The sequence below is a fragment of the Carcharodon carcharias genome, chromosome 1, assembly GCF_017639515.1.
Source record: "Carcharodon carcharias isolate sCarCar2 chromosome 1, sCarCar2.pri, whole genome shotgun sequence".
Taxonomy (NCBI): domain Eukaryota; kingdom Metazoa; phylum Chordata; class Chondrichthyes; order Lamniformes; family Lamnidae; genus Carcharodon; species Carcharodon carcharias.
The window spans coordinates 179890570-179917421 of NC_054467.1; positions in this window are offsets into that span (position 1 = coordinate 179890570).

The window sequence follows — 26852 nt, forward strand, 5'->3', positions numbered from 1 at the left end:
GATCTGAAGCAGGATCCTCACTTGGGTATTTGTTGCAGACCTCACAGGCATCATCCACATACTCTCCAGCCAGCTTGACATCTCTGTTCTCGACCTCAGTTAGGGCTTTGAGTTCTGGCACTCTGCTCTGTCTTTGACGTCAACCTGCGACTGTGCACAATCTTCTGCATGAGTACAGTTGGAGACAGAGTGGGAGCAAGACTCATGCCAGGGCAAATGAAAATGATGCCTGGCATGTGGGTGGTGAGTGGCATCATAGATAGGATGAGGACAAAATCTGTGGAGGAGATGAAGATGAGAGCGAGAGCTGGCAGTGAGTGAGATCCCTGTGAATGTCTGATGGGCTTGAGAGCAAGAGAGTTGAGTGATGAGGCAGCTGACTTACCCTGGCAGCACAGATGAGATCATTCATCCTCTTTCTACACTGGTTAGTTGACTTCTTCTGTGCAGTGTTGGCACTGGCCATCACTCCAACCACCTCCCAAGCATTTCTGGTGAGGTTGATGGACCTCCTGTGGCCAGAGCCTTGTGGGTGTGTATGGGTGTGGGGAAAGAGAGAAAAAGAGAAAGGACATTGTAATGGACTAAAAAGCATTCCACTGATTCTTTGTTTGGTGCTGCCATTTTCTTGACTTTCAGGGCCATGTATTGAATGAAGCAGTCCTGGGCTGCAGGCATTGAGAACTGTGCATGGGGCTGCAGTTTAAATATGGTACCAGAGTGGGGAATGGGTCAAATCATGGTATGGCAGGTGAATGAGGGGTTGCCAGCCAACAGTATGGTGCGTTTCCCCTGCCTGCATAATTAATGAGGTGGGAAGCAGACAGTATGGCTTGAATAAAAACAAAAAAACTGCGGATGCTGGAAATCCAAAACAAAAACAGAATTACCTGGAAAAACTCAGCAGGTCTGGCAGCATCGGCGGAGAAGAAAAGAGTTGACGTTTCGAGTCCTCATGACCCTTCGACAGAACTTGAGTTCGAGTCCAAGAAAGAGTTGAAATATAAGCTGGTTTAAGGTGTGTGTGTGGGGGGCGGAGAGAGAGAGAGAGAGGTGAGGTGGGGGGGAGGGTATTGCATTTGTAGGGACAAACAAGCAGTGATAGAAGCAGATCATCAAAAGATGTCAACGACAATTGTACAATAGAACACATAGGTGTTAAAGTTAAAGTTGGTGATATTATCTAAACTAATGTGCTAATTAAGAATGGATGGTAGGGCACTCAAGGTTTAGCTCTAGTGGGGTTTTTTTTTTATATAATGGAAATAGGTGGGAAAAGGAAAATCTTTATAATTTATTGGAAAAAAAAAGGAAGGGGGAAACAGAAAGGGGGTGGGGATGGGGGAGGGAGCTCACGACCTAAAGTTGTTGAATTCAATATTCAGTCCGGAAGGCTGTAAAGTCCCTAGTCGGAAGATGAGGTGCTGTTCCTCCAGTTTACGTTGGGCTTCACTGGAACAATGCAGCAAGCCAAGGACAGACATGTGGGCAAGAGAGCAGGGTGGAGTGTTAAAATGGCAAGCGACAGGGAGGTTTGGGTCATTCTTGCGGACAGACCGCAGGTGTTCTGCAAAGCGGTCGCCCAGTTTACGTTTGGTCTCTCCAATGTAGAGGAGACCACATTGGGAGCAACGAATGCAGTAGACTAAGTTGGGGGAAATGCAAGTGGAATGCTACTTCACTTGAAAGGAGTGTTTGGGTCCTTGGACGGTGAGGAGAGAGGAAGTGAAGGGGCAGGTGTTGCATCTTTTGCGTGGGCATGGGGTGGTGCCATAGGAGGGGGTTGAGGAGTAGGGGGTGATGGAGGAGTGGACCAGGGTGTCCCGGAGGGAGCGATCCCTACGGAATGCCGATAAGGGGGGTGAAGGGAAGATGTGTTTGGTGGTGGCATCATGCTGGAGTTGGCAGAAATGGCGGAGGATGATCCTTTGAATCTGTTCCGATGATGCTACATTCAAAAACAGTTCCTCTGACGTGTCCTCCTTCTTCCTTAACCGAGGTTTTCCACCCACGGTCGTTGACAGGGCCCTCAACCGTGTCCGGCCCATCTCCCGCGCATCCGCCCTCACGCCTTCTCGTCCCTCCCAGAAACATGATAGGGTCCCCCTTGTCCTCACTTATCACCCCACCAGCCTCCGCATTCAAAGGATCATCCTCCGCCATTTCCGCCAACTCCAGCATGATGCCACCACCAAACACATCTTCCTTTCACCCCCCTTATCGGCATTCCGTAGGGATCGCTCCCTCCGGGACACCCTGGTCCACTCCTCCATCACCCCCTACTCCTCAACCCCCTCCTATGGCACCACCCCATGCCCACGCAAAAGATGCAACACCTGCCCCTTCACTTCCTCTCTCCTCACCGTCCAAGGACCCAAACACTCCTTTCAAGTGAAGTAGCATTTCACTTGCATTTCCCCCAACTTAGTCTACTGCATTCGTTGCTCCCAATGTGGTCTCCTCTACATTGGAGAGACCAAAAGTAAACTGGGCGACCGCTTTGCAGAACACCTGCGGTCTGTCCGCAAGAATGACCCAAACCTCCCTGTCGCTTGCCATTTTAACACTCCACCCTGCTCTCTTGCCCACATGTCTGTCCTTGGCTTGCTGCATTGTTCCAGTGAAGCCCAACGTAAACTGGAGGAACAACACCTCATCTTCCGACTAGGGACTTTACAGCCTTCCGGACTGAATATTGAATTCAACAACTTTAGGTCATGAGCTCCCTCCCCCATCCCCACCCCCTTTCTGTTTCCCCCTTCCCTTTTTTCCCAATAAATTATAAAGATTTTCCTTTTCCCACCTATTTCCATTATATAAAAAAAAAACCCCACTAGAGCTAAACCTTGAGTGCCCTACCATCCATTCTTAATTAGCACATTCGTTTAGATAATATCACCAACTTTAACTTTAACACCTATGTGTTCTATTGTACTATTGTCGTTGACATCTTTTGATGATCTGCTTCTATCACTGCTTGTTTGTCCCTACAACCACACACCACCCCCCCACCTCTCTCTCTCTCTCCGCCCCCCACACACACACCTTAAACCAGCTTATATTTCAACTCTTTCTTGGACTCGAACGCAAGTTCTGTCGAAGGGTCATGAGGACTCGAAACGTCAACTCTTTTCTTCTCCGCCGATGCTGCCAGACCTGCTGAGTTTTTCCAGGTAATTCTGTTTTTGTATGGCTTGAAAACCTGCCTTTGCAGCCAGTGGGAAAAGAAAAATTTTAAATCTGCTACCACACAGTGCAATTCAGGGAAAATCCTTCCCCGAGGCTTAAACATAACTTGCTGACTCAAAAAGGTGAGAATGCTAAAACCGAGCTGAAGCTGACAATGGAAAACAGTGTAGAAAGTGAGCTGCCTTTCGTTTTAATAGAAAGTCACCAGCATACATTTCATGAATGGAAAAGTCACTTAAGAGAGGAACTGAAGATTTAAATTGTTAACAGAGATCAAATTTAGGACAACATTTCCTTAAGAATTAAATTTGCACCTGCATGCTCTATGAATGCCTATTTTTGGCATGCAGTGTGTCCAAATATCAACAAATGATTTCTCTTCCTTCCTGCCTCCTGTGAAATTGAACAGCATTTCCTAACTGTGTTGTGCCTGTATCCACAGGCGCTTAGTCAACTAATAGCCCATTAGACAGTATTGTTGTAATTAAATATCATAAACACTTCAATTTTTCAGGTAGTTATTTTGACTTTGTAGGTATTATTACTATTGGTGTTCAGAATTGGTAACCAGAATTTAAATTAATTTCCATCCAAAAGATATACTTTGAGAAAGGGATTCCACAAAATCATAGTACCTTTACAGTGCAGGTGGCCATTTGGCCCCATCGACTCTGCATTGGCTTTCTGAAAGAACATTCCACCTAGTCCCACTCCCCTACCTTATCCCTTGCACAAGTCTCCTTTCAGGGAGCAATCCAATTCCCCTTTGACTACCTCGATTGAACCTGCCTCCACCACCCTTTCAGGAAATTTGTTCCAGACTCCAGCCACCCTCTGGGTGAAAAAAATAGTTCCTCACATCGCATTTACTCCTTTTGCCAATTATTCTGAATCTGTGCCTTCTAGTTCTTAATGTTCTCTTGAGTGGGAACAGTTTCACACTATTTACTGTGTCTATACCCCTCAGGATCTTGAATACCTCTTTATCAAGTCTCCTCCCAGCCTTCTTTTCTCCAAGGAAAAAAAAGAGTCCTAAGCTCTCCAATCTACCCTTATAGCTACAGTTTTTTATCACTGGAATCATCCTCATGAATCTCCTGTCTATTCTCTCCAATGCCTTCACATCCTTCTTCAAGTATGATGCCCAGAACTGGATGCAGTACTCCAGATGAGGCTTAATTAGTGTCTTATATAAATTCAACATGACCTCCATTCTCTCAGGTCCAACCCTGACATTGTCATCAAACCCGCTGACAAGGGTGGTGCTGTTGTTGTCTGGCGCACTGACCTCTACCTCGCGGAGGCTGAGCATCAACTCGTAGACACTTCCTCCTACCTCTCCTGGACCATGACCCCACCACTGAACATCAAGCCATTGTTTCCAGGACTGTCACTGACCTCATCTCCTCTGGGGATCTCCCTCCCACAGCTTCCAACCTGATAGTCGCCCAACCTCGGACGGCCCGCTTCTATCTCCTACCCAAAATCCACAAACAGAACTGCCCCGGTAGACCGATCATCTCAGCTTGCTCCTGCCTCACAGAACTCATTTCTCGTTATCTTGACTCCCTTCTCTCTCCCCTTGTCCAGTCCCTTCCCACCTACATCCGTGATTCCTCTGACACCTTACGTCACATCAACAATTTCCAGTTCCCTGGCCCCAACCGCTTCCTCTTCACCATGGACGTCCAATCCCTCTACACCTCCATCCCCCACCAGGATGGTCTGAGGGCCCTTAGCTTCTTCCTCGAACAGAGGCCCGAACAATCCCCATCCACCACTACTCTCCTCCGTCTGGCTGAACTTGTTCTCATGCTGAACAATTTCTCCTTCAACTCCTCCCACTTCCTCCAAATAAAAGGTGTGGCTATGGGTACCCGCATGGGCCCCAGCTATGCCTGTCTCTTTATGGGGTATGTGGAACATTCCTTGTTCCAGTCCTACTCCGGCCCCCTTCCACAAATCTTTCTCTGGTACATCGATGATTACTTCGGTGCCGCTTCATGCTCTCGTCGGGACTTCGAAAAATTTATTAATTTTGCTTCCAATCTCCACCCCTCCATCATTTTCACATGGTCCATCTCTGACACTTCCCTTCCCTTCCTTGACCTCTCTGTCTCAATCTCTGGTGATAGACTGTCCACCAATATCCATTACAAACCCACCGACTCCCACAGCTATCTCGACTACGGCTCCTCACACCCCGCTTCCTCTAAGGATTCCATCCCATTCTCTCAGTTCCTTTGCCTCCGTCGCATCTGTTCCGATGATGCTACATTCAAAAACAGTTCCTCTGACATGTCCTCCTTCTTCCTTAACCGAGGTTTTCCACCCACGGTCGTTGACAGGGCCCTCAACCGTGTCCGGCCCATCTCCCGCGCATCCGCCCTCACGCCCTCTCCTCCCTCCCAGAAACATGATAGGGTCCCCCTTGTCCTCACTTATCACCCCACCAGCCTCTGCATTCAAAGGATCATCCTCCGCCATTTCCGCCAACTCCAGAATGATGCCACCACCAAACACATCTTCCCTTCACCCCCCTTATCGGCATTCCGTAGGGATTGCTCCTTCCGGGACACCCTAGTCCACTCCTCCATCACCCCCTACTCCTCAACCCCCTCCTATGGCACCACCCCATGCCCACGCAAAAGATGCAACACCTGCCCCTTCACTTCCTCTCTCCTCACCATCCAAGGACCCAAACACTCCTTTCAAGTGAAGCAGCATTCCACTTGCATTTCCCCCAACTTAGTCTACTGCATTCATTGCTCCCAATGTGGTCTCCTCTACATTGGAGAGACCAAAAGTAAACTGGGCGACCGCTTTGCAGAACACCTGCGGTCTGTCCGCAAGAATGACCCAAACCTCCCTGTCGCTTGCCACTTTAACACTCCACCCTGCTCTCTTGCCCACATGTCTGTCCTTGGCTTGCTACATTGTTCCAGTGAAGCCCAACGCAAACTGGAGGAACAACACCTCATCTTCCGACTAGGCACTCTACAGCCATCCGGACTGAATATTGAATTCAACAACTTTAGGTCGTGAGCTCCATCCCCATCCCCACCCCCTTTCTGTTTCCCCCTTCCTTTTCTTTTTTTTTTCCAATAAATTATATAGATTTTCCTTTTCCCACCTATTTCCATTACAAAAAAAAATTATTTTTTTTTTTACATCTTTTATGCTCTCCCCACCCCCACTAGAGCTATACCCTGAGTGTCCTACCATCCATTCTTAATTAGCACATTCGTTTAGATAATAACACCCACTTTAACACCTATGTGTTCTTTTGTACTATTGTTGTTGACATCTTTTGATGATCTGCTTCTATCACTGCTTGTTTGTCCCTACAACCACACCCCACTCCACCTCTCTCTCTCTCTCTCTCTCCGCCCCCCCCCCACACACACACCTTAAACCAGCTTATATTTCAACTCTTTCTTGGACTCGAACTCAAGTTCTATCGAAGGGTCATGAGGACTCAAAACGTCAACTCTTTTCTTCTCCGCTGATGCTGCCAGACCTGCTGAGTTTTTCCAGGTAATTCTGTTTTTGTTTTATGACCTCCTTACTCTTGTACTCACCCCTATTAATAAAGGCTAAGATACTTTATGCTGTATAGAACTCTCAACATGCTCTGCCACCTTCAATGATTTATGTACATATATACCAAGGTGCCTCTTCCTGCACCTCCTTTAGAGGCTCTCCCTTTATTTTGTACTGTCTCTCCATATTTTTCTTGCCAAAATGAATTACCTCACTTCTTTGTATTGAACTTCATCTGCCACTTGTCAGCCCAATCCACCAACATGTCTATGTCCTTTTGAAGTTCAAGACTATCACAAATGACATGTTTGTGTCATCCAGAAACTGAAATCATTGCCTGCACACCACCGTCTAGGTCATTAATATATAATTGGGAAAAGTAAGGGTCGCAATATTCTCTTCCAGTCTGTGTACATCTGAAAAATAATACTAACACTTCTATATTTCTGAGTTTATTTTTTGGTAAGCAAGAGAAGACATGCTGAAATATATAGTTCTTCTTTCCAAAATATGTAGTTCTTCTTTCCAAAAGTAAGATGCGAATTTAGCTTTGTACTTTATTATCTACTCAGACTAAAATAATGGGGTTTCTCTTGCTCCCTCAGTATAGTCCAGTCTTTTATACCACTGGACAGTAGTTGATCTTCTTTATGCTTCAAATCATCACTCCCACCCTCTCTCTCATTCAGGTGACCCAACCACACAATCACCTGGCAAAAAGGAAAAAAAAAACTCCTAGACCAATGTCAGGAAAAGAGTTTGGGAAACGCCTGATTCCTGAAGGAAATCAACCAAGTTCTAGGAGAGTGACTGAGATGCAACCCCCTACTGTCTGTTTCTGAGTTTGGCCAATAACAATGTGCAGTCACTGATTGAACACTTGCAGCAAAACCACACTGGGTCAAAATCCTGGAACTCCCTTCCTAACAGCATTAACGGTGTACCTATATCACAGGGACTGCGGTGGTTTAAGGCGACAACTCACCAACACCTTCAAAGGGCAACAAATGCTGGTCTAGCCAGTGAAGCCCACATCCTGTGAACGAATGAATAAAAAGCTCAATTGTATGCTACATAAACACCTGGTGTCTTTGAAAAGAAATACTCACTGATGTCTAACCTACTTCTAGGGTATCTAATTTATACTCATGTTTCCATTCCTTTGCATGTAACACAATAACCTACACACAAAGGAGTCTAATCCTTGCATTATTTTAAAAGTTTCACGTCAGACCTGATCAAAAACTATACTTTCATAAACTAAAAAAAAGCTCTCTATTATGCTAGTGAATACATTTAAACTAAGTAGCAATTTAATGACTGCTCTGAACCTCTAAGGCTTCTTTATCATTCAGGCAAAAACTAGTCAAAGAGATCCAACAAGGTCTTGTGAGGAACAGAATAGTATTTCTTGATTTGTATTTACTTATTCTGGCAAAACAAACACTTTTGCAATGGATTCCCTAATGCCCTTTAGGGAAAGGAAACCTGCCATTCTTACTTAGTCTGGCCTACATGTGACTCCATACTCACAGCAATGTGGTTGACTCTTAACTGCCCTCTAAAACAGCCTAGCAAGCCACTCAGTTGCATCAAACCACTAAAAAGTCTCAAAGGAATAAAACTGAACAGATCACTCTATTGACCTAGGCACCAGAACCAACAATGACAAATTCAGCCCTGTTGACCTTGCAAAGGTCCTCCTTCCTAACATCAGGAGGCTTGTACCAAAATTGGGAAAGTTGTCTTACAGACTAGTCAAGCAACAGCCTGACAATCATACACACGGAATCATACCTTACATATAACGCCCCAAACACCACCATCACAGTTATGTCTTGTCCCACCGGCAGGACAGACCCACCAGAGGTGGCAGCACAGTGGTACACAGTCAGGAGAGAGTTGTCCTGGGAATCCTTAACATTGACTCCAGACCCCATGAAGTCTGATGGCATCAGGTCAAACATGGAGCAAGGAAACTTCCTACTAATTAGTGTACTGCCCCACTTCAGCTGAAGAATAAGTACTCCATGTTGAACAATACTTGGAGGAAGCACTGAGGGTGGCAAAAGCGCAGAATGTACTCTGGGTGGGGGACTTCAATGTCCATCACCAAGAGTGGCTTAGTCGAACCACTACTGACTGAGCTGGCCGAGACCTAAGTGACATAGCTGGCAAACTGGGACTGTGGCAGGTAGAGAGGGAACCAACAGAGGGAAAAACCATACCCGACCTCATCTTCACCAACCTGCCTGCCGCAGATGCTTCTGTCCATGAGAGCAAGTGAGCATCAGTAAGAGTGACAACCGCACAGTCCTTGTGGAGACAAAGTCCCGTTTTCATATTGAGGATATCCTCCATGTGTGGCACTACCACCATGCTAACTGGAGTCTAGCAACTTAAGACTGGGCATACTTGAGGTGCTGTGAGACATCAGCACCAGAATTATACTCTAATGTAATCTGTAACCTCATGGCCTGCCATATTCCCCATTCTACAGTTATCATCAAGCCAGAGGATCAACCCTGGTTCAATGAAGACTGCAGGAGGGCGTGCCAGGAGCAGCGTCAGGAATACCAAAAAAAAGTGGAGGTGTCAACCTGGTGAAGCTACAACGCAGGACTACTTGCTGCTTATGCAGTTTGGCACACAAGTGATCCAGAGCTATGATTCTGCAACCAATGATCCAAACAGTTTGCTGCAGGAGGCGGCTCAACAAATATCCCCATCCTCAATGATGGAGGAGCTCAGCACATTAGTGTAAAAGATAAGGCTGAAGCATTTGGTACAATCTTCACCCAGAAGTGCTGAGTGGATGATCCATCTTGGCCTCCTCCGGAGGTCCCCAGCATCACAGATGCCAGGCTTCAGCCAATTCAGTTCACTCCACATGGTACCAAGAAATGGCTGAAGACACTGGATACTGCAAAGGCTATGAGCCCTAACAATATTCCAGCAATAGTGCTGAAGGCTTGTGCTCCAGAACTTTCTGCACCCTTAGCCAAGTTGTTCCGATACACCTACAACATTGGCATTGACACAGCAATGTTGAACATTGCCCAGGTATGTCCTCCTACGCAAAAAGCAGGACAAATCCAACCCGACCAATTACTGCTCCATCAGTCTACTCTCCATCATCAGTAAAGTGATGGAAGGAGTCATCAACAGTGCTATCAAGCAGCACTTGCTTAGCAATAACTTGGTCACTGTGTCCAGTTTGGGTTCCGCCAGGGTCACTCAGCTCCTGACCTCTTTACAGCCTTGGTTCAAACATGGACAAAAGAGCTGAACTCCCAGAGGTGAGGTGAGGTGAATGACTCCCCTTGACATCAAGGCAGCATTTGACCAAGTAGGCATCAAGGAGCCCTAGCAAAACTGGAGTCATACCTAGCACAAAGGAAGATGGTTATGGCTGTCAGGGGTCAGTCATCTCAGTTCCAGAACATCACTGCAGGAGTTCCTCAGGGTAGTATCCTCAGCCCAATTATCTTCCCTCTGTCATAAAAAGTGAGAAGTGGGAATATTTGCTAATGATTGCACAATGTTCAGCACCATTTGTGACTCCTCAGATATTAAAAGGAGTCCATGTCCAGGTCTAGCTGCATTCGGACAATATCCAGGGCTTGGGTTGACAAGTAACATTTGTGCCACATAAGTGCCGGGCAATGACCATCCATACAAGGGAGAATCTAACCATTGTCCCATGACACTCAATGACATTATTATCGCTGAATCCCCCACAAACAACATCCTGGGGTTACCATTGACCAGAAACTAAACTGGACTAGCCATATAAATACTGTGGCTACAAGAGGTCAGAGGCTAGGAATTCTGCAATACTAACTCACTTCCTGACTGCCCAAAGCCTGTCCACCACCTACAAGTCACAAATCCAGAGTGTGATGGAATAGTCTCTACTTGCCTGGATGAGTGCAGCTCCAACAACACAAAAAGTTTGACACCATCCAGGACAAAGCAGCCTGCTTGATCGGTGGTGGAGGGAGTGAATAGCACTCCATCCACCACTTAGGCACACCATTTACAAGATGCACCCCAGAAACTCACCAAGGCTCTTTTGGCAGCACCCATGACTGCTACCATCTAGAAGGACAAGGGCAGTAGACACACGTGAACACCACCACCTGGAAGCTCCCCTACAATCCACTCACAATCCTGAAAATATATCGCCATTCCTTCACTAACTGGGTCAAAATCCTGGAACTCCCTCCCCAGCAGCACTGTGGGTGCACCTACAGCACATTGACTGAGGGGGTCGTCTGACCCCCTTTCGTGGTTACGTTCACAGCTGGGTGTCCCTGGAGAGAGAGCACGTGGTGTCCACCAGCACTGTCGAGGCACTGTGGATACTGGGGTGTTGTATTGACCCCTTTAATCACATTGATGTAAATGTTGGTAAGTTTCCTTTGCATTTTGTCTTTTGTTTTTGCAGTTTTCCTTTATGGGGTTACTTTTACTTTGTCCCTAGACTTGTTAATTTAGTTTATTTGTTTTGTAACCAAAAAATTACAGCACATGGATTGCAGCAGTTCAAGGTAGCCCACCGCCACCCTCAAGGACAATTAGGGATTGGCAAAAAATGCTGGCCTAGCGAAGACCACATCCTTGAATGAAAAAAAGATTTGTAGCACTTGTCATGGGTCTTCAATAACTTGTACACTAATAACCAAGTTCAGTAGCCATTAGTATGGAATCCATCCTGGTGTATTCATGCTTGGCACTGCCCTAGCCAAGTGCAAAATGTGATGTTTATATACATTAGCAGTAATTTGTTAGACCCAGGATTATTTTCCCATGACATCTAGATCTGTTTGCAATCTACTTTTGTCTAAAAGTTTGAACACCCACAAACATTTTTATATCACTTGTGAACTTGTAGATAGTTCCCCTGATGTCTTCACCTGCGATGGTGAAGAGCAATGGCCCAAACACCAATCCCTATTGGATTCCAGTAGGAGCTAATTACCACATAGAGCCATTACAATCGATAAGAACAGGTAGTTTATTCCTGGTGTCCTGGTCAATATTTATCCCTAAATTAACCTTAAAACTGATTATCTGGTCATTATCACACTGTTGTATGCGGGTGCTTGTTGTACACACATTGGCAGCTGCGTTTCTTACATTCCAACAGCAACAACACCTCAAAAGTACTTAATTGGCTGTAAAGCACTTTGGAATGTCCTGAGATTGTGGAAGACACTGTTTAAATTCAATTTATTTCTTTTCCCAGTCTCTAAAAAGAGTGCAACCATCCAACCCGAAATCAGCCCACCAATCCCACAGGGCTCAAATCTATTTCATAGGCATAACTTCCTCACAGCCAACATGAATGTTCTCCACCACACAGTTCAGCAAATGTACAAAATTCAAGGTAATCACTTACTGTCCAGCTACACTGCCACCACCTCTGCCTACTCCTCTTTCTCTGGACCCTTACCACTAACTTCCCAGACCTCCCATCTTTGCCTTTGCTGCCTCATGCCTACGTGTAAGCAAAGGTTAAAGCTATGCCAACTTAATGCCAACTCCTGCCAGCCCATGCCCCCACACTTTGCCCTTACACCCTCTATGCCAACTCACTTAGTATCCACCATGAGAAAACCTCAGGAACCAGCTGGAGAGTTCTTTGACAGCTCCAATGAGTTTAAGCACTTTCACAATCATGTTTACTTTCAACAATCCCTCTCCCAAAGTTGTCCCAGGGTCATATGCAAAGAAGTACCTTCCTTCTCCAAAGGGTACCCGAGCTATTTAAGTGAATCCACCAAGTTCAGACCAGCTCTTAGCTGGTCTAATCTGCATGGGATTTTCCGTGCCTATTGGCACCAGGCGCATTTGGTGATGTGAGCAGATAATATGGCGAGAAGGCCAAAATTCGGTTCCACGACGTCGTGAAACCTGTTTGCAATCATCCGCTCTGCCCACTGATGGAGAGCTGTGTTTTCCGCCATCAGTAATCTCATAGTAATACATCTGCAGGGCTCACCTGGTTGCCTGCTGGACTTCAAGTTGAGGGGCGTTGGGCGGGGGGGAGGTGGTGCAAGGGCTGCCCTGCAGATGAGCGTAGCGCATAAGCAAGTGCAGGGTGGGGGTGTTCAGCAAGTGAAGCGGACATGCATTAGGAAAACCTTGTATAAATGTGACCATTCCTCTGCAGCTGAGACACTTCAGATGCAGCCACATTGATACACGACTGGAGTCGGGCCTTTAGCTTCTCTGCCTACTCAAGCAAAGTGGGGGCAAAATGCCACCAAGTGCTCCAGAGGTTTAGATCCCTCGTGCACAGACTAAAAAAGTGTTTTAGTAGACTGCAGAACAGTTGGATGACTGGGCAAAGTTGAACAATCTCCTTGCTAAAGCTGGCCATGGAGCAGTCTCTGGTGGAGGTGCACACAGCCCCTTGCAATGTCAGCATCCTGGTTTGGACCAGCCTCCTCCATGGTTCAAGCTAAAAAGGTACAGTGTGGGTTAGGAGAATGCCTGCTCCTGAGCAGAGAGCGCAGCATGCAGTCCAATAGGCAAAGCTGCCGCCAATCGATCAGGTGGAGTGGGGTTTCGGACAGCCATGCGGCGCACTAATCTCTGGCCATCCTTGTGGTGGCCAGCACACTCTGGGATGTGGCAAAGGGCTTTCAGATTTAACCAAGACAGGTTCTTAGTACGCCCATGCTTGTTACTCACAATAAGTGAGTGAGGTGGAAGAATTAATCCAGACTGATCTTTTGGTTCAAGCTGGTTTATTTTCAAGACAGTTCCTCATTGCTACTGACTTCCAAGTAGATTCCACATAAAGTGTTCCAGGCTTGGCCTAAATAGCCAAGTGGTTATGGTACTAGGTTTGTAACCCCAAGATCAGGAGTTCAAATCTCACGATGGCAAACTATGGAACAATGTAACTTCATCTGAAAAACAGATTGAAGACTAATTTTTTCAGTTTGTTTCCTGATTCTGAGGAGAGAAGGTGTGTGGTGTTGGTGTTGCTGCTCCTCAGTGTTTCAACTGTTTCTGCTGCTGCCTTTGGGGTTGTTGCTTCTGCTGTGTGCTGCTGCTGGATCTGCACTCGAGGGTGTTTGCTGCTGCTGCTGGATCTGCATTCAAGGGTGTTTGCTGCTGCTGGACCTGCACTGGAGGGTGTTTGCTGCTGCTGCTGCTGGACCTGCCCGTGTGGAGCAAAAGGAGAGAGAGGGAGAGAAGAAGAACAGCTTCTGTTGGTACAGGACAGGAAGGCCAGGACTGTGTCTAAAAACAACATCCTAGGTGGGTGTCCAATGTTATTGTTTGTGTAAGGTGGGGGCAATAAAGGACTGTGTTTTGTAGGGGGAGGCAAGAAGACTGCCAGAGGGGTTGGGGAAGGAAAAGAGGGAGGGTGAGTGTGTGTGCTGAAACCATCTTTCTGCCGCCCCTCTCTCAACCCAGCCCTTTTCCCTGGTAAGGCCAGCAGTAGCTGGTGAAGACATCACCTCCCCCTGCCTGAAGAACATCAAGCCCCCACCCACCGTCCATCCACCATCGAGGACACCCACCTGGACATTTACCTCTTTCCCTCCTGTGCCTCCCTGTCTTTTACTCCTCTCCCTCCTCTCCTCTCCTCGAGGGCTAATGTGGAGGCGGTTTTGTCACCGGTGGCAGGGTCTCAAAAAAAGAAAACCTGTGCGGGGGTGGCTGCTTCTGCAGCTCCAGCTGCTCCTGCTGCCCTGTCACCATTCCGCCTCCTCACCAGGGCCCTTGGGATAAAGAGCTATGCACACCCTGAAATGACAATAGAGGCCTGGGTAAAGGCTATGGCTGGGGTCGTCGGCCCCTCAGCCATTGTCGCGGCCTCTAAAATGTATGGGTAGGCCATATTCTTCTTGAGGTCCGAGCGGGTGGTGCACCTCGCCCTGCAAAAAGGACTCACTGTGGGTGGGACTTTTCTGGCGGTGGATCCCCTTGAGGCCACCGCCCAGAGAATTATTATTTTGAACGTCCCACCTATTCTATCCAGTGAGCTCCTCCTCCCCCACCTTAATAAACTGGGGGAGGTCAGGTCGGGGGTTGCACCAATCCCGCTCGGCCTCAAAGACTCGGCCCTCCGCCACGTGTACTCCTTCCGGCGCCAGGTATTTGTCCGCTTGGCCCAGGAGGAGTGCCTGGAGGGGGCCTTTACTATCAATTTTGAGGGGACCGCCTATCGGGTCTTCTGGAACGTGGAGGGCGTGCGGTGCCATGCTTGTAAGGAGGCGGGGCACGTGAGGAAGAACTGCCCCGCCTCCAAGGCCACGAGCCCCACCCAAGCGGCCATGGCTGGCACCGCCCCTCCTCCCCCCGCCACCACTCCATCTCCCTCCCCGCAAGGGGAGGCGACGTCGGCGGCCACTGCCATCTCGGCTGCCGGTGAGGCGGGGGGAGAGCCCCCGCACCGTAAGAAGGTGTGAAGGAAGACCCGCAACCTGGAGGCGGCCCCTGAAACGCCCCAAAACCCCCAAACACCTGCAAGCACCGGCTCGGGGGAAAAGACATCATCCGGCCCCGGCGTCGTGTCCGCGTGTGCTCCCGGGCACTAAGGCGCCGAGTGCTGGGCCCAGCGTCGTCCCTGCGCGTGCTCCCGGGGCCGGCGGGGAAAAGACGCGGGACCTCGAGCCGGGGAATCAAACAACCAAAACCCAGAGGGTGGAGTGTCCGGGAGGGCTGGACAAGGAGGAGGGGGCCTCGGAAATGGAGGTCTCCCTAGCCCCCAGCCTGACCCGGAAGAGACGTCACGCTTCGGAGGAGGAAGTGGGTGATGCCCAAACTGAAGAAGTTGGGTGTGTCCCTTCCCCCGAAGAAGAGGTGGTGGTGTCTCCACCAAGTAAAATCTCGCCCTGTCCTCTGGGGGAACCCAAAACCCCTGCACCTACTCCCACTACTGTTACCCCCGTCAACCTGCTGCAGTCCCCTGAACAGGGCCCCTCGGGGGTCACTGAAGGCACCTCCCTTGAGGTGGTGCCCGACTCAGGAACCCTCGATACCCCCGAGGTACCTTCTGGCTCGTCGGAGGACTGTAGCTTTCAAAATTTAACAAATGTTAACGGGTCATTGGGTGGCGGTGAGAAGGAAGGCCTGCCCGCTCCCTCCCAAACCTTAGCACCGGGCGTCCTAGTTTTAGGTCAGGAGCTTGTCCTGAGCTCCCCGGACGACCCGGTGCCGGGAGGAGAGCGGGTATCAGAACTGCCGCTGCCCTCTGACCCAAAACCTTTAGAGGAGACCAGAAAGGACCCCTCTGGCCTTGATCCTGGGGGTGGGATCGAGGTACAGGTGGGGCCAGCTGGCAGCTCCGAATCAGCCCCCGTACTCAATGCGGGGGAGGGGTCGGAAGCTGGAGGCGACGACCTGGAGGAGGACGGGGTGTCTGTGGTGAGCGCTGGAGATTATGCTAAGTCGCTCTCAAGCGAGGCGGTGGATCCCCTGGTGCCCTCCACTGACTCCCCCCTCATCCCCCCAAGGGAACTCCGGGACTTTTTGGCGAGTCATCGCGGTGGCCGAGACAGGGTTCAGTTGGCCTTGGACCGGTGGCATTCTTTTCCGCTGGTGTTCTGGTCCACTCGCGAGGCTCTCAAGTCTCCTGAGTTGGATAGGAACACGCGGCGGAGGGTCCAAACGTTTCTCGCTGGGCTCCTGAAGGAGAGGAAGGACTAAAAAGTCCTCTTCTTCTTTTTAATGACTTAAGGTGAAGGTTTGATGTACCTTTGACAATGAAGACGACTATAGCCAGCCTCAACATCCGCGGCAGCAGGGGCGCACAGCGCAGGTTCCAGAACTTCTCGGTCCTCAGGGACGGGAAGTATGCATTGTGCTTCCTGCAAGAAACCCATACCGTTCCGGGAGACGAAGCCACGTGGCTCCTGGAGTGGCGAGGGGGGGTCTGCATGAGTCACCTAGCCTCCAATTCGGGCGGGGTGGCTATCTTGTTGGCCCCGCATTTTCAGCCGGAGATCTTGGGGGTCAAGGAGCCGGTGCCAGGCCGGTTGCTGCACCTGACTGTGCGTCTGGGGGGGGGCGGTGCTTCACTTTGTGAATGTGTACGCTCCCCTGGGCACGCAGCAGCAAGCGAGCTTCTTTGAAGAAGTGTCCACTCATCTCGGCTCCATCGACGCTAGCGAGTGCATCGACCTCGGGGGGGATTTCAATTGCACCCTCGGGGTCCGGGACCGTCACGGTACCCCGCACTGCACGCGAGGTGTGAGTAAGTTGCGGGACCTGGTCAGGTCCTTCGACTTAGTGGACGTCTGGCGAAATCTCCATCCTGACTCCAGCGTGTTCACCTTTGTGTCACCTGGAGTAGGAGCGTCCAGACTCGACCGCCTTTACGTTTCAAAGGCGTATGTGTCCTGCGTTCCGGCTGCTTCTATACAGCAGGTTCCGTGCACGGACCACCGTCTGGTGTGGGCGGAGCTCACTTCGTCCTGCGCTCAGACGGGGTCCGCGTACTGGCATTTTAATAACCTGTTGTTGGAAGACCAGCGATTCCTGGACTCGTTCCGTCGCTTCTGGGCCGGCTGGAGAAGGAAGCGGGGAGGCTTCCCCTCCTTGAGGCTATGGTGGGACATGGGCAAGACTCACGTCCGAGTTTTCTGTCAAGAGTACGCGAAGGGGTTGGCAAAGAGACGTAAATCCAGGGTTGAGGAGTTGGAGAAGGAGGTGCTCGACCTGGAGGCACCTCTCCGTCAGCCCGACGCGGACCCGGCCCTGCGGTCAGTGTACGATGAGAAGAGGGGCGCGCTGCGGGACCTGCAACTGGTCGGGTCTCGGGGCGCGTTCGTGAGGTCGCGGATCCGGTTCCTCAAGGAGATGGACCGCGGCTCCCCCTTCTTCTACTCGCTGGAAAAAAGGCACGGGGTCCGTAAGCAGCTCTTTACGCTGCTGGCCGACGACGGATCCCTTGCCTCGGATCCAGAGGGCATCAGGGCCATTGCCCGAGATTACTACACTGCCCTGTTCTCTCCGGATCCGTCCAGTGAGGAAGCTTGCAGAGTTTTGTGGGAGGACCTGCCGCAGGTCGGCCCGGAGTGCGCCGGAAAGCTCGACCCCCCTATAAGTCTGGGGGAGCTGACCGGCGCACTCGACGGTCTTTCTAGGGGCAAAACCCCGGGACTAGACGGGCTGACCATGGAGTTCTTCAGGGCGTTCTGGGACGTCTTGGGGAGCGACTTCGCGGGGGTCCTGGGGGAGAGCATTGCTACCGGGGAGATGCCCCTTTCGTGGCGCAGGGCTGTGATTGCCCTGCTGCCGAAGAAGGGGGATCTCCGCCTTCTAAAAAACTGGCGCCCGGTCTCCCTCCTCAGCACGGACTACAAAATCTTCGCCCGAGCCATGTCTTCTCGGCTCGGCACCGTGCTGGACCACATGATCCACCCTGACCAGTCCTACACCGTCCCGGACCGAACCATTTATGATAACATCCATCTGGTCCGGGACATCATCCACCATTCCCAGAGGGCTGGTCTGTCGAGCGCCTTCCTGTCTCTCGATCAGGAGAAGGCGTTCGACAGGGTCGATCACGAATACTTACTCGGAACTCTGCGAGCTTTCGGGTTCGGGACGCATTTTGTCGCCCGGATCCGACTTCTGTACACCGCCGCGGAGTGTCTAGTGAAGGTTAACGGGTCCCTGACGGCGCCCCTTCGCTTTGGGAGAGGGGTACGTCAGGGCTGCCCCCTGTCTGGCCAGTTGTATTCTATTTGCGTGGAGCCTTTCCTGCGCCTCTTGCGGAGGAGGTTGTCGGGATTGGTTCTGCGCGGGCCGGGCATCGGGGTGGTCCTTTCGGCTTACGCCGATGACGTGCTCCTTATATTTAGTGACCCGGCTGACCTGCGGAGGATGCGCGAGTGCCAGGAGGTCTACTCTGCCGCTTCTTCTGCCAGGATCAACTGGGAGAAATGTTCTGGACTCCTGGTCAGTCAGTGGCAGATGGATCCCCTACCCGAGGAGCTCAGGCCTTTCACCTGGAGCAGGACCAGCCTCCTCTACCTGGGGGTCCATCTCTGCCCCGCTGAGGAATCCTGTCCGGCAAACTGGCAGGAACTGGAGACGAAAGTCACCGCTCGCCTGCGGCGCTGGACAGGACTGCTCCGAGTGCTATCTTACCGAGGTCGAGTTCTGGTCCTAAACCAGCTGATCGCCGCCATGTTGTGGTATCGGCTGGTCACTTTGACCCCTCCCCCGGACTTTGTCACAAGAATCCAAAGATTGTTAGTCGACTTCTTCTGGGACAAAAGATTGCACTGGGTCGCTGCCGAGGTTCTGAGTCTCCCGCTTAGGGAGGGTCGTCAGGCGCTAGTGTGCCTACGCACACAGGTGGCGACTTTCCGCCTTCAGACCCTGCAGCGATACCTCTACGTCGAGCCTCCTCCTAGATGGTGTGCCCTGATGACGTATTTCTTCCGTCAGGTGCACGGCCTGAATTATGACGTGCAGCTCCTGTTTATAGAACAGCTGGGCCTCGGTGGCTCCTTGCAGGCATTGCCCGTCTTTTACCAGGACCTGATCAAAGTCTGGAAAGTGGTCGCCTCGCGACGCAGCTCTCCCCCGTCAGGAGTAGCGGCTATCGTCAGAGAGCCGCTGCTCAGGAATCCGCCCCTCCGTCCTTTTCAGTGGTTGGCGGAGAGGAGGGCTGTGGCCGCAGGGGTGACCAGGATCGGGGACGTGCTGGGTGGCGGAGGACTGGGCTGGATGCTCCCGCAGGAGTTGGCGCGACGCGCGTCTGTGAGTGTCCAGGTCGCAGCCGATGCCATCCAAGACCTGAGAACGGTCGTGCTCGGACCCGACGTTATTTTGGGTCTTGAGGTGGCCCAGGTGCGCGGTGGTCTTCCGTCTGAGCGTTCCCCTGTTCAGACAGAATTCCACATTGGCCCCAAGCCCCGAACACTCCCTCGGGTGCTGGTGCCCCACAATATGAGCCGCCTCGGGGACATGCCCTCTGTGCCTTTTGGCACGGCAAAGAGGGGCTTTTTGTACGGACTGCTGCTGCACACCTTCCATTTTCTCGCCTTTGTCCGTCGACCGGACACGCCCTGGCGTGCCTTGTTGCCGTCCGGCGGCGGAGGCCCCCGATGGGAGGCCCTCTACGGAGGTGTCCTCCCCCTTTCTATCGGGGACCTGGGTTGGAGGGTGTTGCATGCAGCAGTCTCTTATAATAAGAGGATGCATAGGTTCACGGACTCTCAGGACACGTGCCCTTTTTGCGGTCTTGTGGAGTCCGTGGACCATGTATACATAGGGTGTTGTAGACTGCACTCCCTTTTTAGTTATTTGAAAAACCTTTTATTGATGTTTTGTTTGCACTTCAGCCCCACGCTCCTGATTTTTGGGCACCCGGTGAGGAAGGGGGTCGGGAAGGAGGAGGACCTCCTCATGAACCTGCTCCTGGGCCTGGCCAAGTTGGCCATTAACAGGTCCAGGCAGCGGGCGATCGACGGGGGAGTCCCGCCCGATTGTTTGTCCCTCTTCCGCGGCTACGTTCGCTGCCGGATGTCCCTGGAGAAGGAGCACGCGGTGTCTGCTGGCACTCTCGAGGCCTTCCGTGCTCGGTGGGCACCGTGGGGACTGGGGTGTTTTGTTGACCCCTTTAATCACATTTTGATTTAAAGTTTGTAAGTTTCCTTTAAACTTTGTTCTTGGTTTTACAGCTGACCTGAATTAAGGGCTGTGCCTGAGTTATCCCAATTTTGTTGATTTGGTTTTCTTTTAAAAGATTATCAAGAGTTCAAATCTCACGATGGCAAACTATGAAACAATGTAACTTCATCTGAAAAACAGATTGAAGACTAATTTTTTCAGTTTGTTTCCTGATTCTGAGGAGAGAAGGTGTGTGGTGTTGGTGTTGCTGCTCCTCAGTGTTTCAACTGTTTCTGCTGCTGCCTTTGGGGTTGTTGCTTCTGCTGTGTGCTGCTGCTGGACCTGCACTCAAGGGTGTTTGCTGCTGCTGCTGGACCTGCCAGTGTGGAGCAAAAGGAGAGAGAGGGAGAGAAGAAGAACAGCTTCTGTTGCTACAGGACAGGAAGGCCAGGAGGCCAGGACTGTGTCTAAAAACAACATCCTAGGTGGGTGTCCAATGTTATTGTTTGTGTAAGGTGGGGGCAATAAAGGACTGTGTTTGGTAGGGGGAGGAAAGACTGCAGGAAGGTTTGGGGAAGGAAGAGAGGGGGGTGTGTGGTTAAAACCACCTTTCTGCTACCACCCCCCCCCCCGCCCCACCCCCACCCAGCCCTTTCCCAGTAAGGCCAGCGGTGGCTGGTGAAGACATCGCCTCCCCCTGCAAGAAGATCATCAGGCCCCCACCCCACTTTCCATCTTTCACTGAAGACACCCACCTGGACTTTTCCCTTTTCCCTCCTGTGCCTCCCTGTCCTTCACTCCTCTCCCTCCTCTCCTCTCCTGTACAAAAGGGGGAGGTTATTACTACCTCTCTCCCTAGGGAGGAACATTATATATTTTAAATTATATCTATTTTTTAATATATATTTCTTAAGAAAAAAAATGGCCAATCCTTCCCAGGGTGGGCGTGGCTCTGGCCCTAAAGCCAGTTCAACATCTCCTGTGGCCGGGCCCTCGAGGGCTAATGTGGAGGCGGCTTTGTCACCGGTGGCAGGGCCTACAAAAAAAACCTATGCGGGGGTGGCTGCTTCTGCGGCTCCTGCTGCTCCCGCTGCCCTGTCGCCTTTCCGTCTCCTCACCAGGGCCCTTGGGGTAAAGAGCTATGCTCACCCTGAAATGACAATAGAGGCCTGCGTAAAGGCTATGGCTGGGGTCGTCGGCCCCTCAGCCATTGTCGCGACCTCTAAAATGTATGGGAAGGCCATATTCTTCTTGAGGTCCAAGCGGGCGGTGCAACTCGCCCTGCGGAAGGGGCTCACTGTGGGCGGGACTTTTCTGGCAGTGGATCCCCTTGAGGCCACCGCCCAGAGGATTGTTATTTCAAATGTCCCGCCCTTTTTACCATGTGAGCTCCTCCTCCCCCACCTTAATAAGCTGGGGGAGGTCAGGTCGGGGGTTGCACCAGTCCCGCTCGGCCTCAAAGACTTGGCCGTCCGCCACATGTACTCCTTCCGGCGCCAAGTTTTCATCCGCTTGGCCCGGGAGAAGTGCCTGGAGGGGGCCTTCTCGGTTACTTTTGAGGGGACCGCCTATCGGGTCTTCTGGACCGCGGAGGGCGTGCGGTGCCATGCCTGTAAGGAGGCGGGGCACGTAGGAAAGAACTGCCCCGCCTCCAAGGCCACGAGCCCCACCCAAGCGGCCGCGGCTGGCACCGCCCCTCCTCCCCCCGCCACCACACCATCTCCCTCCCCGCAAGGGGAAGCGACCCCGGCAGCAGCTGCCATCTCGGCTGCCGGTGAGGCGGGGGGAGAGCCCCTGCGCCATAAGAAGGCGCGGAGGAAGACCTGAAATTTGGAGGCGGCCCCTGAAACGCCCCAAACCCCCCAAACACCTGGAAAAACCGGCTCGGGGGAAAAAATCATCCGGCCCCGGCGTCGTGTCCGCGTGTGCTCCCGGGTCTGTGGGCACTAAGGCGCTGAGTGCTGGGCCCGGCGTCGTCCCTGCGCGTGCTCCCGGGCCGGCGGGGAAAAGACGCGGGACCCCGAGCCGGGGAATCAAACATCAAAAACCCAGAGGGTGGGAGTGTCTGGGAGGGCTGGACAAGGAGGAGGGGGCCTCGGAAATGGAGGTCTCCCTAGCCCCCAGCCTGACCCGGAAGAGACGTCACGTTTCGGAGGAGGAAGTGCGCGACGCCCAAACTGAAGAAGTTGGGCGTGTCCCTTCCCCTGATGAAGAGGTGGTGGCGTCTCCACCCAGTAAGACCTCGCCTGCCCTCTGGGGGAACCCGAAACCCCTACCCCTACCACTATTCCCCCTACCAGTCTGCGGCAGTCCCCTGAACAGGGACCCTCGGTGGTCGCTGGGGGCACCTCCCTTGAGGTGGTGTCCGACTCCAGTGCACTTAATACCCCCGAGGTACGTTCTGGCTCATCGGGGGACTGCAGCTTTGAAATTTTAAAAAATATAAATGGGTCATTGGGTGGCGGCGAAAAGGAGGGCCTTCCCGCTCCCTCCCAAACCTTGACACCGGGCGTCCTATGTTTAGGTCAGGAGCTTGTCCTGAGCTCCCCGGACGACCCGGTGCCGGGAGGAGAGCGGGCATCAGAACTGCCGCTGCCCTCTGGCCCAAAAAGTTTAGAGGAGACCAGAGAGGACTCCTCTGGCCTTGATCCTGGGGGTGGGATCGAGGCACAGATAGAGCCAGCTGGCAGCTCTGAATCAGCCCCCGTACTCAATGCGGGGGAGGGGTCGGAAGCTGGAGGCGACGACCTGGAGGAGGACGGGGTGTCGGTGGTGAGCGTTGGGGATTATGCAGAGTCGCTCTGAAGCGAGGCGGTGGATCCCCTGGTGCCCTCCACTGACTCTCCCCTCATCCCCCCAAGGGAACTCCGGGACTTTTTGACGGGGCACCGCGGTCACCGAGACAGGGTTCAGTTGGCCTTGGACCGGTGGCATTCGTTTCCGCTGGTGTTCTGGTCCACTCGCGAGGCTCTCAAGTCTCCCGAATTGGATAGGAACGCGCGGCGGAGGGTCCAAACGTTTCTCGCTGGGCTCCTGAAGGAGAGGAAGGACTAAAAAGTCCTCTTCTTCTTTTTAATGACTTAAGGTGAAGGTTTGATGTACCTTTGACAATGAAGACGACTATAGCCAGCCTCAACATCCGTGGCAGCAGGGGCGCACAGTGCAGGTTCCAGAACTTCTCGGTCCTCAGGGACGGGAAGTATGCGCTGTGCTTCCTGCAAGAAACCCATACCGTTTCAGGAGACGAAGCCACGTGGCTCCTGGAGTGGTGAGGGGGGGTCTACATGAGTCACCTAGCCTCCAATTCGGGCGGGGTGGCTATCTTGTTGGCCCCGCATTTTCAGCCGGAGATCTTGGGGGTCAAGGAGCTGGTGCCAGGCCAGTTGCTGCACCTGACTGTGCGTCTGGGGGGGGGGCGGTGCTTCACTTTGTGAATGTCTACGCTCCCCTGGGCACGCAGCAGCAAGCGAGCTTCTTTGAGGAAGTGTCCACTCATCTCGTCTCCATTGACGCTGGCGAGTGCGTCGTCCTCGGGGGGGATTTCAATTGCACCCTCGAGGTCCGGGACCGTCACGGTACCCCGCACTGCACGCGAGGTGTGAGTAAGTTGCGGGACCTGGCCAGGTCCTTCGACTTAGTGGACGTCTGGCGAAATCTCCATCCTGACTCCAGCGTGTTCACCTTTGTGTCACCTGGAGTCGGAGCGTCCAGACTCGACCGCCTGTACGTTGCAAAGGCGTAAGTGTCCTGCGTTCCGGCTGCTTCTAGACAGCAGGTTCCGTGCACGGACCACCGTCTGGTGTGGGCGGAGCTCACTTCGTTCTGCGCTCGGACGGGGTCCGCGTACTGGCATTTTAATAACCTGTTGTTGGAAGACTAGCGGTTCCTGGACTCGTTCCGTCGCTTCTGGGCCGGCTGGAGAAGGAAGCGGGGAGGCTTCCCCTCCTTGAGGCTATGGCGGGACGTGGGCAAGACTCACGTCCGAGTTTTCTGTCAAGAGTACGCGAAGGGGTCGACAAAGAGATGCAAATCCAGGGTCGAGGAGTTGGAGAAGGAGTTGCTCGACCTGGAGGCACGTCTCCGTCAGCCCGACGCGGACCCGACCCTGCAGTCGGTGTACGATGAGAAGGGCACGCTGCGGGACCTGCAACTGGTCGGGTCTCGGGGCGCGTTCGTGAGGTCGCGGATCCGGTTCCTCAAGGAGATGGACCGCGGCTCCCCCTTCTTCTACTCGCTGGAAAAAAGGCACGGGGTCCGTAAGCAGCTCCTTACACTGCTGGCCGACGACGGATCCCTTGTCTCGGACCCGGAGGGCATCAGGGCCATCGCCCGAGATTACTACACTGCCCTGTTCTCTCCGGATCCGTCCAGTGAGGAAGCTTGCAGAGTTTTGAGGGAGGACCTGCCGCAGGTCGGCCCGGAGTGTGCCGGAAAGCTCGACTCCCCTATAAGTCTGGGGGAGCTGACCGGCGCACTCGACGGTCTTTCTAGGGGCAAAACCCCGGGACTAGACGGGCTGACCGTGGAGTTCTTCAGGGCGTTCTGGGACGTCTTGGGGAGCGACTTCGCGGGGGTCCTGGGGGAGAGCATGCTTCCGGGGAGATGCTCCTTTCGTGGCGCAGGGCTGTGATTGCCCTGCTGCCAAAGGGGGATCTCCGCCTTCTGAAAAACTGGCGCCCGGTCTCCCTCCTCAGCACGGACTACAAAATCTTCGCCCGAGCCATGTCTTCTCGGCTCGGCACCGTGCTGGACCACATGATCCACCCTGACCAGTCCTACACCGTCCCAGACCGAACCATTTATGATAACATCCATCTGGTCCGGGACATCATCCACCATTCCCAGAGGGCTGGTCTGTCGAGCGCCTTCCTGTCTCTCGATCAGGAGAAGGCGTTCGACACGGTGGATCATGGATACTTATTCGGAACTCTGCGAGCGTTCAGGTTCGGGACGCATTTTGTCGCCCGGATCCGACTTCTGTACACTGCCGCGGAGTGTCTAGTGAAAGTTAACGGGTCCCTGACGGTGCCCCTTCGCTTTGGGAGAGGGGTACATCAGGGCTGCCCCCTGTCTGGCCAGTTGTATTCTATTTGCGTGGAGCCTTTCCTGCGCCTCTTGCGGAGGAGGTTGTCGGGATTGGTTTTGTGCGGGCCGGGCATCGGGGTGGTCCTTTCGGCTTACGCCGATGACGTGCTCCTTATGTTTAGTGACCCGGCTGACCTGCGGAGGATGCGCGAGTGCCAAGAGGCCTACTCTGCCGCTTCTTCTGCCAAGATCAACTGGGAGAAATGTTCTGGACTCCTGGTCGGTCAGTGGCAAATGGATCCCCTACCCGAGGAGCTCAGGCCTTTCACCTGGAGCAGGACCAGCCTCCTCTACCTGGGGGTCCATCTCTGCCCTGCTGAGGAATCCTGGCCGGCAAACTGGCAGGAACTGGAGACGAAAGTCACCACTCGCCTGCAGCGCTGGACAGGACTGCTCCGAGTGCTATCTTACCGGGGTCGAGTTCTGGTCATAAACCAACTGATCGCCGCCATGTTGTGGTATCGGCTGGTCACTTTGACCCCTCCCCCGGACTTTGTCACAAGAATCCAGAAATTGTTAGTCGACTTCTTCTGGGACAAAAGATTGCACTGGGTCGCTGCCGAGGTTCTGAGTCTCCCGCTTAGGGAGGGTGGTCAGGCGCTAGTGTGCCTACGCACACAGGTGGTGACTTTCCGCCTTCAGACCCTGCAGCGATACCTCTATGTCGAGCCTCCTCCTAGATGGTGTGCCCTGACGATGTATTTCTTCCGTCAGGCGCACGGCCTGAATTATGACGTGCAGCGCCTGTTTATAGAACAGATTGGCCTTGGTGGCTCCTTGCCGGCGTTGCCCGTCTTTTACCAGGACCTGATCAAAGTCTGGAAAGTGGTAGCCTCGCCCCCGTCAGGAGTAGTGGCTATCGTCAGAGAGCCGCTGCTCAGGAATCCGCCCCCTCCGTCCTTTTCAGTGGTTGGCGGAGAGGAGGGCTGTGGCCGCAGGGGTGACCAGGATCGGGGACGTGCTGGGAGGCGGAGGACTGGGCTGGATGCTCCCGCAGGAGTTGGCGCGTCACGCGTCTGTGAGTGTCCAGGTCGCAGCCGATGCCATCCTAGACCTGAGAACGGTCGTGCTCGGACCCGACATTATTTTGGGTCTCGAGGTGGCCCAGGTGCGCGGTGGTCTTCCGTCTGAACGTTCCCGTTTGGACAGAATTCCACATTGGCCCCAAGCCCCGAACCCTCCCTCGGGCGCTGGTGCCCCGCAATATGAGCCGCCTCGGGGACATGCCCTCCGTGCCTTTTGGCACGGCAAAGAGGGGCTTTTTGTATGGACTGCTGCTGCACACCTTCCATTTTCTCGCCCTTGTCCACCGCCCGGACACGCCCTGGCGTGCCTTGTTGCCGTCCAGCGGTGGAGGCCCCCGATGGGAGGCCCTCTACGGAGGTATCCTCCCCCTTTCTATCGGGGACCTGGGTTGGAGGGCCTTGCATGCAGCAGTCCCC